Below are 8,548 nucleotides of genomic sequence, written 5' to 3'. Positions count from 1 at the left end.
TCAGTAATATAACCTTATCCCAATTCTTCATTAACAACTTCATAGGGTAAACTTCGGGGTTCTCTCAAAAGGCCCCTAAGGAATTTATATTCTGATTTTTTGATTGGGTTGACAGGGCAGGAACTCCATATTCCACTGCCATAACTGGCTATTGGGATGCACTTAGCATTAAATATTTCCAGGACAGATTTTATGTGGGTGCACCGGAAGCCGACCTGGTAAATCCTCTCAGCCAAACATAGCTTCGTCAAAGGACAACACAATATGAGTTATAAGTGGATGACAATTAAGGCCAGAATCTAGCTGAACCCCTATAAATCTAAACTCATCCACCCAACTGATATGTTGTCCATCTAATATAAATATCATAATTTTCGTTTTGGGCGCCGATGTCAAGGCTGTTCATGAAATAAATAAAAAGGATAAGAAGTCTTTGCAATCCCTTGGCCATCGAGCAATTAAACCTGTATCATCTGCATAAAGCAGATCCGGAATTGAAAGGCTACTCACTTTGGAAACATCCAAACATGGGTCAGTCAGTGCTTGTTCTAAGTGAATAATATAAAGAATACATATAAAAGGTGCTCTGTGCAATCACCATTTGGCCCGTATTGGAAACTAGCTGAAAGGTCCCTATGTAAGTCATACAGAAAATTAATTAGCGCAGGTTCTACTCATGTCTGAGCCATCATGGTCCACAGTATGGAACAATTATTTGTGTTGAAGGCAGAGCTGAGGTTCATGAAGGCCAAATGGATAGCCCCCTTCTTGACCTTGGTATACTTACAGATCTGTAAATAAAGGTTCACATTTTGCTCAATCGTACCCCGTCAATGCATTGGCGGTGAACTCTGATCTGTGCATGCGGTTAGTGGAGTTTTCTGCACTTTGCGCTCCGCGGAGCTCACAGAGTGCAGAAAACTCTGTTCCATGTAGTAAAACAGAGTTTTTTCCCACTGACACTCACGAACGGTAAGTTGGCGAGGGCAAGCTGCCACTTGAGTGGAATTTCTACATGAGCGGCAGGAAGATCAGCACGAATGGCAGTTTGCATTGCACTCTGCCACTTGTGGAACTCCCTTGAGATTTTTGTCACTTCGCGGAGTTCTGCGTCGCGAAACAACGCAAACTACTCCCAGGCCTGGCCCCATCCTGGCCTGAACCCATATTGAAGGTCAGATAAAATGCCTTGCTCCTCAGCCCAAAATGTGAGAGGGTCTAACAGAATCTGGTCGATAATTTTCATCTCTGTATCAATCAGAGATATGGGCCAGAAGCAGGCAGGGTCTGATCTATTGCCCTTTTCAAAAACAGGAGCTATAATTAATTGAGATCAGGATTATGGGAGGGGGGCATTGACTGCAATGTTAGTAAAGGGGCCCAAAGATAAATATAGGTTTTAAAAAGGTCCCCTGGCACCCCATCAGGCCTGGGAGCATTATTTGGTGCAAGTCGAGAGATGGCTGTAGTGACCTTGGACAAGTGGAAAACAATTAAGGGATCATCCCTCATGTCCTTTAATTCACTTTCCTCTTCCTCATGACTATAGATGGCTTTAAAATGATCAACCCATGTTTGTGGTGCAATAGTGGATGCCTGATTAGAAAGTTAGTTGCTGTTAACAAGAGGACAGTTTATCACTCTCCAAAAAGCAGCACTGTCATGCTGCTGACTAGCAGTCAGAAGATTCTCCCAGGCCTCCTCTTTAAGCTGGGCCTTTTGATCCTTGCAGGCAGAGATTTAGACAGCCCTGGCTTTTCTAACTTTCTACGGGCAGGGGGTGTTTCAAGCAGGAGATTCCTTGGATGCATGTGAGCTTTAGAACACCTTTTATCGAACTATCTAACTTCATGGGTCACAGAGGTCACCCCTACTTTACAGAGCATTGTTTTAATAAACTTACAAATATTTAAAAAGGACTTCATAATACCCTGCACTAACTCCTCCTTTGAAAGAAAAGAATGAAAATCAGCTCAGCAGATGGAAACCAAACTATAAACAAAGTCTGAGAGGACAACAGAGGCCCACCGGACCTGGCGTCCCTGATCAGTCAGAGAGATTGGCTCATTATATAAAGGTACTATGCCAATAGGTTTGCTTTTTGGTCCATAGGAAAAAAGCTGTCTGGGAATTATGTTTGCTTAAATTGTGCCACATTACTTTAAATTCTAAAAGGACTAAGGATAATCAAAAAGAAATGAAGATATATTCTATTATAGAATTATGACCTACCCCCTTAAACGTAGGTATTTTCTCTACTGAGTTCTCCTGATTAGGATTCATTAAATTTATCAGATTGAACTCAGTAATTTAACTATTAATGGAACCACTTTTGGTTGTGTTCTTAAAATGTACCTGGTCGATAGTTGAGTGCTGAAGGTCCGGGTCATTATTCTTGAGACATTAAGAACATGGATTAACATACCTGCCTAACATAATCACAGTGCATGGACGTTCAGAATAAAGAAAGTCTTCTACAAATGCTTTAATACTAATAACAGCATTCCAGTTCATTCTTAGATATGGCTGCATTATAAGAATAATAAAAAGCAAACTACACTTGTTAGTGAAAGATAAAAGGTACCCAAAACAGCCTTCAAGTTAGATTTCAAAACAACTACTTTACACCTGAGGCCTCAGTTTATTAAAGTAGTTAAGCCACCGCTAGCATGTCTGCTTGATGAAAGGGTCACTGGTACTATATATATATATATATGAAGTAAAATCATCCACATGTAAACAACCCTTAGCATCCTACGTGTTTGCAAACACATGATGTCAAATGTGTCAACATGCTCCGCCATCCGGCCTCAGTTAACTTGCTCTGAACACCAGCTGTGTTCCAACTGAGGACTCCAAGAATCCCAAGATTATTGATCTCAGGTACCATGCCCGGATCCTCCGCATTGGGCGCTGGGTCCAGCCAATCAGGATCTTCCAACAAATTCAGAGGTGAAAAATAGTTTCTAAGTTGAATAGTTGCAGTACTACTGTGTCATGGATGATTGGGCAATCCATTACACAGCCTTTTTCTGATTCCAGTGCCTTCCAGGCTCCCCAGAAATAAGTGTAGATAGAAAAAACCCAAAGGGAGTACAGATATTTGGTCCATTGAAGCGCCTTTTCCCCCCAATGTGTATTAAATTACGCCTGCTCGCAAGGTGTTGTTAATGAACTGTTAAACAGTTACCCAAAAACATCTACTGTGAAGGACCAATCCAACCTACCCTGCAAACCATAATAATCTCCTCTGCCAGGGTCTGGAATACAGGCTAGTATGCAGTCACCCTAGGCGCCAGCCAATGAACTACTTTGTTCTTAAGTTGGTTGTGGTTTCCTGTTCATCCTTACTTAAAGGAGGGACGTCCATCATTATAAGAATGTAGGGGGTAGCCGCAAGGGCAACTGAATGGCTTGAATACCAGGTTGAAATGTTGGGAGATATGTGGGAGGCTATCATTGTAGGGTTGAAATGGTCACTAAAGAAAGGTGGCCAGACAGAAACAGAAGCTGTCCGATGAACAGCATCACCGTTTTTCGAGGATGAAATAATTGGGCGGTGGGAACAAATGTCAGCATGTGGAGGTCAAGGCGCCTTATAAGTTACCTGTGACAGAGAGGGTACAATGCAACCCGAGAAGGCCTTAGGATCAATTGAAGGGATGTCATCTCCTGATGTGAGGGTACAGTTGTTTGTATTTCGGGGTGGTTTACTGGACAGGTTTTTAATATATAATTGAATGTCATCCACAGACCCCTTGAGATGTCCCACTAACTGCTCCACTGCAGAAATATAGGGGTCAAAAGCATTAAGGCCTGTAAGAATCTTGTGATCCATATTACCAAGGAGTTCTGCAAGATAGCTGTCAGTTTTATCTGGCCCTGGGGCTGTGAAATGTTCAGCATTGACCTCATATGCAGGTTTCACTGAGGCCTCCCTGGGGCCAATTGCAGACTTCCTGCTTTATTACAATGTAGTTGTCCTGAGTTTGATGCTTTACTTCGGGCTCCCAGTCTTTGGATCTCATCAGAATGCTTGTTGGTAGTAAAAGTATCATTAGTAGGGTGTGCCTCAGTGTTTACAAGATTAGAGGTGGAAGGAGAAGGAACAAGGGAGAGATCAGTGGGGGCAGTGGTGGAACCAAAGCCCCCCTCACCTTCTGTGTATCTAACTGAAGCAGTGGCGTGTTGGTTGTCTGCAAGCTCTATCCTGGCACCTGAGATCTGATATGATACCCCCCACTGCTTGATTTAAAAAGGACAGGGTGGTCTTGATAGCTCTTGGTCTTTTCTCAGCCCCATTGATAGTCTCCAGATTCCTCATGCGCATACTGATAGACCTCGATTCTTCAACACTACTGGCCGTGCTTAGTATAGAGATCAGCTGGCTATCAGTACCAATCAAAAAATGTCACTGAAATCCTCTCAAAAAGCCACAGGATAATAAAAAAAGATAAAAAAGGCCCATTCACCGCCTCCAAGATGGGACTATAGTAGAGATGTAAGACAAGAGGTCCAGCCCTGAGTCTGGGTGCTGACGGGCACAGGACGGGCACACTCTTGGCCAGGCTTTACCTGGGAGCCGTCCGCGCACAGCCCGTGCCACAAGACCCGCAATGGATATTTAAGTTGGGAGGTGAAGTCCTCTACCCAATGCGGTCTACTTTGGAGTATGCAGATTTCCCGAGGAGCGGAACCCACAACGTTAATTTAAGCACTCCCAGGCGCGGCGATGATGCAACAATGCACCGGGGAGTCTGGGAGTTGAAGTCCTCTCACCAGCACCGTCTGCTTTGCAGTATCCGGGATTCTTAAATCATTTTCATCAAATTTGACCAAAAGTTACTCATGATCAAAAAAAGTTTTTTTCCTAGATAATACCTTGGAGTATGTCAGGGCTCGAGTCGGCGTCCCCCCACTTATTTTACCGGGAGCTTGATAACTAAGCACGGGCGAATTTTACGAATTCTCGATTCGCGAATTTGCGTATTCACGAATTTGCAATCCACAAAATCCGCAAACTTTCAGTTCGCAAGGGTTTTTTACCAGTTTGCAAATGCGAACTTACTTGTCGGGTCGCAGCGGTCGCGACCATGTTGTTTCTACGTCTGGTTCATCACAGCACCCTCTGTTTCACCACTGCCACCCTCTGTCTCCCCCATGCCACCCTCTGGTACATCACTGCCACCCTCTGGTTCATCACTGTAGATTATGGGGGGAAAAGCACACCTGCCCTGCCTCAACTGACATGAATTGATTTGGGGATGATTAATGTGTCACTGAATTTGAGCTGGCACCTGCTTCCTTAGCTCTAAGTACTTCCTGATTAATGATGAGCTTGAACTTTTGCACCTGCTAAGTGCTTACAGTTTTGCAAAATCCGTTAGCACACCTGCCCTGCCTCAACTGACATGAATGAATTAGGGGTTGATTAATGTGTCACTGAATTTGAACTTCCAGTCTGGCACCTGCTTCCTTATCTGTTTTTGCTTTCTGTTGCAGTATAATTTTTTTTAACAGGACCTTTGTGGCATACTTGTAGCTATTCTCTGAGCCTGCTGTGAGGGTCAGACCAGGGTCATAGAATAGTTGCAAGTAGGCAACTGAACTCTGGAGGTGGCCCTCAGGAAGCACTACAAGGAATGGTTACTAATGATGAGCTTGAACTTTTGCACCTGCTGAGTGCTTTCAGTTTTTCAAAAATCGTTTTTCTGCAATTTTGCGGGATTTGCGGGGCACGAATTTGTGCATGATCGAATTCGGAAGCCGCGAATTTGCGCGAATATGCGATTTGTTTTTTTGCGGCGTGTTAGTTCGCGTGGTTTTTTGCATTTTCGCAAGCCACTGGTAGCGCAACAAGGCGAAGTTACCCTAGCGGTCGTACATGGGCGTGGCCATCTTGTTTGCGTGACGTATTTCCGTTTCCGGGCGCTATGTGTAATCTTGCAAAGTGTGCGCTCGCTAGTACAAGTTTGCGTGTGATTGCGGGGGAAATCTCGTGCGAACTTACGCATGCGATTGTGAACGGGCGCGGCCATCTTGTTTTTCATTCATTGCTATGGTTCTAAGCATGCTTTCTGTATCCTCTCTCAATCTCTGCCATCCTTTGCTTGTTTGAAGTGTTTTTTAATCTATTTTACTTGTTATCTATCCCTCTATTATTCTAGCTCTATATTTTTGTGTTTCTGCTACTTTTGGTTAATTTTAAACTACTTTTTTAAACTCTTTTCTTTTCTTCTTCCCTATTCTATTTCTTATTTACCTTCCTTTCTGCCCAGACCATGGTAAAGGGAGCCAGGAAGCAGCCCGAGAAGGGAAGGGTCCTGCACCCAGTGCCTGGCTCCCGGGGGGCGTTTGAGGGGGGAGCTAGTGATGCCACGGGAGATTTTTAGCGCGGAGGAGGTGGCCGCACTAGTGTTCTATGTGCAGTGCCACCTCCCCAGGACCATCATGGCAGGCGGCAAGATCGCAAGCGGGTACGGGCTCTGGGAGCGCCGGAAGCGGTGGCAGAAGGTGTGCCGGGCCATGTATTCTCACTCTCGGGTCCGGCGCACCTACAACCAGGCCACCCACCGTTGGACGGATCTCCTGGACCGGGAACGCGACTTGCTCGACCTGCTCGGCAACGAGATCCCCGGTTTTGGTGAGTAGTAGTAGCTATTTCATCACTACTCTGTTTTCTCCTGCTCTGCGTGTTATTATTATATTGCATTTTTTTTTTTTTTTACCAAGAGCGATAATGCTGCCGATTACATTGTAGGTAAATTATATTTCAAAATCTTCTGTGCATTTCAGGTGCACTGCTCTCCTTCTCAGTAGTGTTGCTACTATGCTTATTTGTTTTCGATTTTGTGTTCATTTCATTGGCCTGAGAGATTATGTATGAGTGTAGTTTACAGACACTAAGGGGCAGATTTGCAATTACCGGCACAACCCTGCAAAGTAGCAGGGATGCGGCAGTAATTGTGCGCCGCGCCACCACCACCCATGGCGCGCCTTATTTATAATGGGGCGCTCCATGGGCCCAAAACGTCACCGAAGCGTTACGCATCTGTGCCGTAAAGGCGGCGCATTGCTGGAGTTGCATCAAGCCGTACACCTGCTTCAAGCAGGCGCAGGGTTTGAGTGACGCATCATTGTCCTAAAAGTGACTGATTGAAATCTTGTAGATTTCCCTCAGCCACTTTTAGGATGCGTTTCTGCGCAAGAACGCCCTCCCTTGCGCCGGAACGCCCCCCTGATGGCGCATCTTCCATATGCGTCACGTTGTTAATATACGCTGCACCATAGTGCCTCTTTTGTTCTGCCGTTGCATCACAAAAGTCACGCAACAACGCAAAAGAGCCGCAAGGGGCTTGTAAATCTGCCCCTACAGACTCAAGTCCAGTCCTTCCTTTGTACATCTGGCAATAAGAAGAAATAATGGTGGTGGATTGATAGTTTGAGTATTTTAATGACTGGTTAATGTAGTAGGAAACTTTTTATTGTTGTCACTGATCTGCAATCACGATGGACTTTGTCTGTCACTTTGCGTGCTGCGGACTGCTGCCTGCCAGTCCTAGGCGAACCTTTTTAGTAGTTTGTTTAGTGAGTTACATAACTTTTCAAGTCGACGGTCCGCAAATCAAGCAATACTAATATTGTAGTAGACCACTTGAGATAGGTCAATATATCCCGTGGAATAGTTGTCTATTTGCTATTTAGCCTAAATATTTTGTTATTGTTCTTTTGAAATGTTTCATTTGGTTGACAACAATCATCCATGTTTTCGGGTTTTTCTTTCTTTCATGTTGTACATCAGCTCCCCCAGGGGCAAGAGGACAGAGGAGGAGGCTGCTGCTGCTGTACAAGGCCAGGATCGGTCATGCGAGGGCTCCTTTGCTGGCCCCGGTAAGTTTTAATTTTAATATAGAGTACCTATTTTTTCCTAGCGTTCCTCATTCGATTTTTTCTAAATCGTCTTTGATCTTCTTGGAGACTGTATCTAAATTCTTATCCTGCCTCTACTATGACTCCCTGTGGTATTACTAGATTATTCTTATTAGTCTCTTTGTGTAGCTAACTAAGATTGCACATTTGGCAAAAGGTGTTAAACGAAACTCCCATTCTAGTCAGCAATAGCTCTATGCACTGAGTGCAGTCCTCTGGGATTGTCCATAATGTCTTTTCAAATCTTCTAAATGTTTATGCTTTGACAATTACCAACAATAAAATGTGAATGACCACCAAGAAAGAATAAGATACTACTTTACTTTTGGTTTGGATAGGAGGATAATTCATACTACTACTGTTGCAGGGACAAATCTGCACAAACAGAACTATGGACACTAAATAGTGCATTGTTTATCGATTATAATAGGCGCAGGTAGACTTTCCACATACCTCAGTGATATCAGACTTTGAAGAACCCCCAATCTCCTTACTGACTAGATAGTGTGGCAGAGTCATTTAGCTACCGAATTCATCGATGATTGGACCCCAATGATGATTATCCAACGCAGGACAAGAGTACGGAGTCAGAGTCCAGAAGTGTCAGAGGCACGGACTC

The sequence above is a fragment of the Lissotriton vulgaris genome, unplaced genomic scaffold, assembly GCF_964263255.1.
Source record: "Lissotriton vulgaris unplaced genomic scaffold, aLisVul1.2 SCAFFOLD_609, whole genome shotgun sequence".
Classification (NCBI taxonomy): Eukaryota; Metazoa; Chordata; class Amphibia; order Caudata; family Salamandridae; genus Lissotriton; species Lissotriton vulgaris.
Note: the sequence above shows the minus strand (reverse complement) of the source record.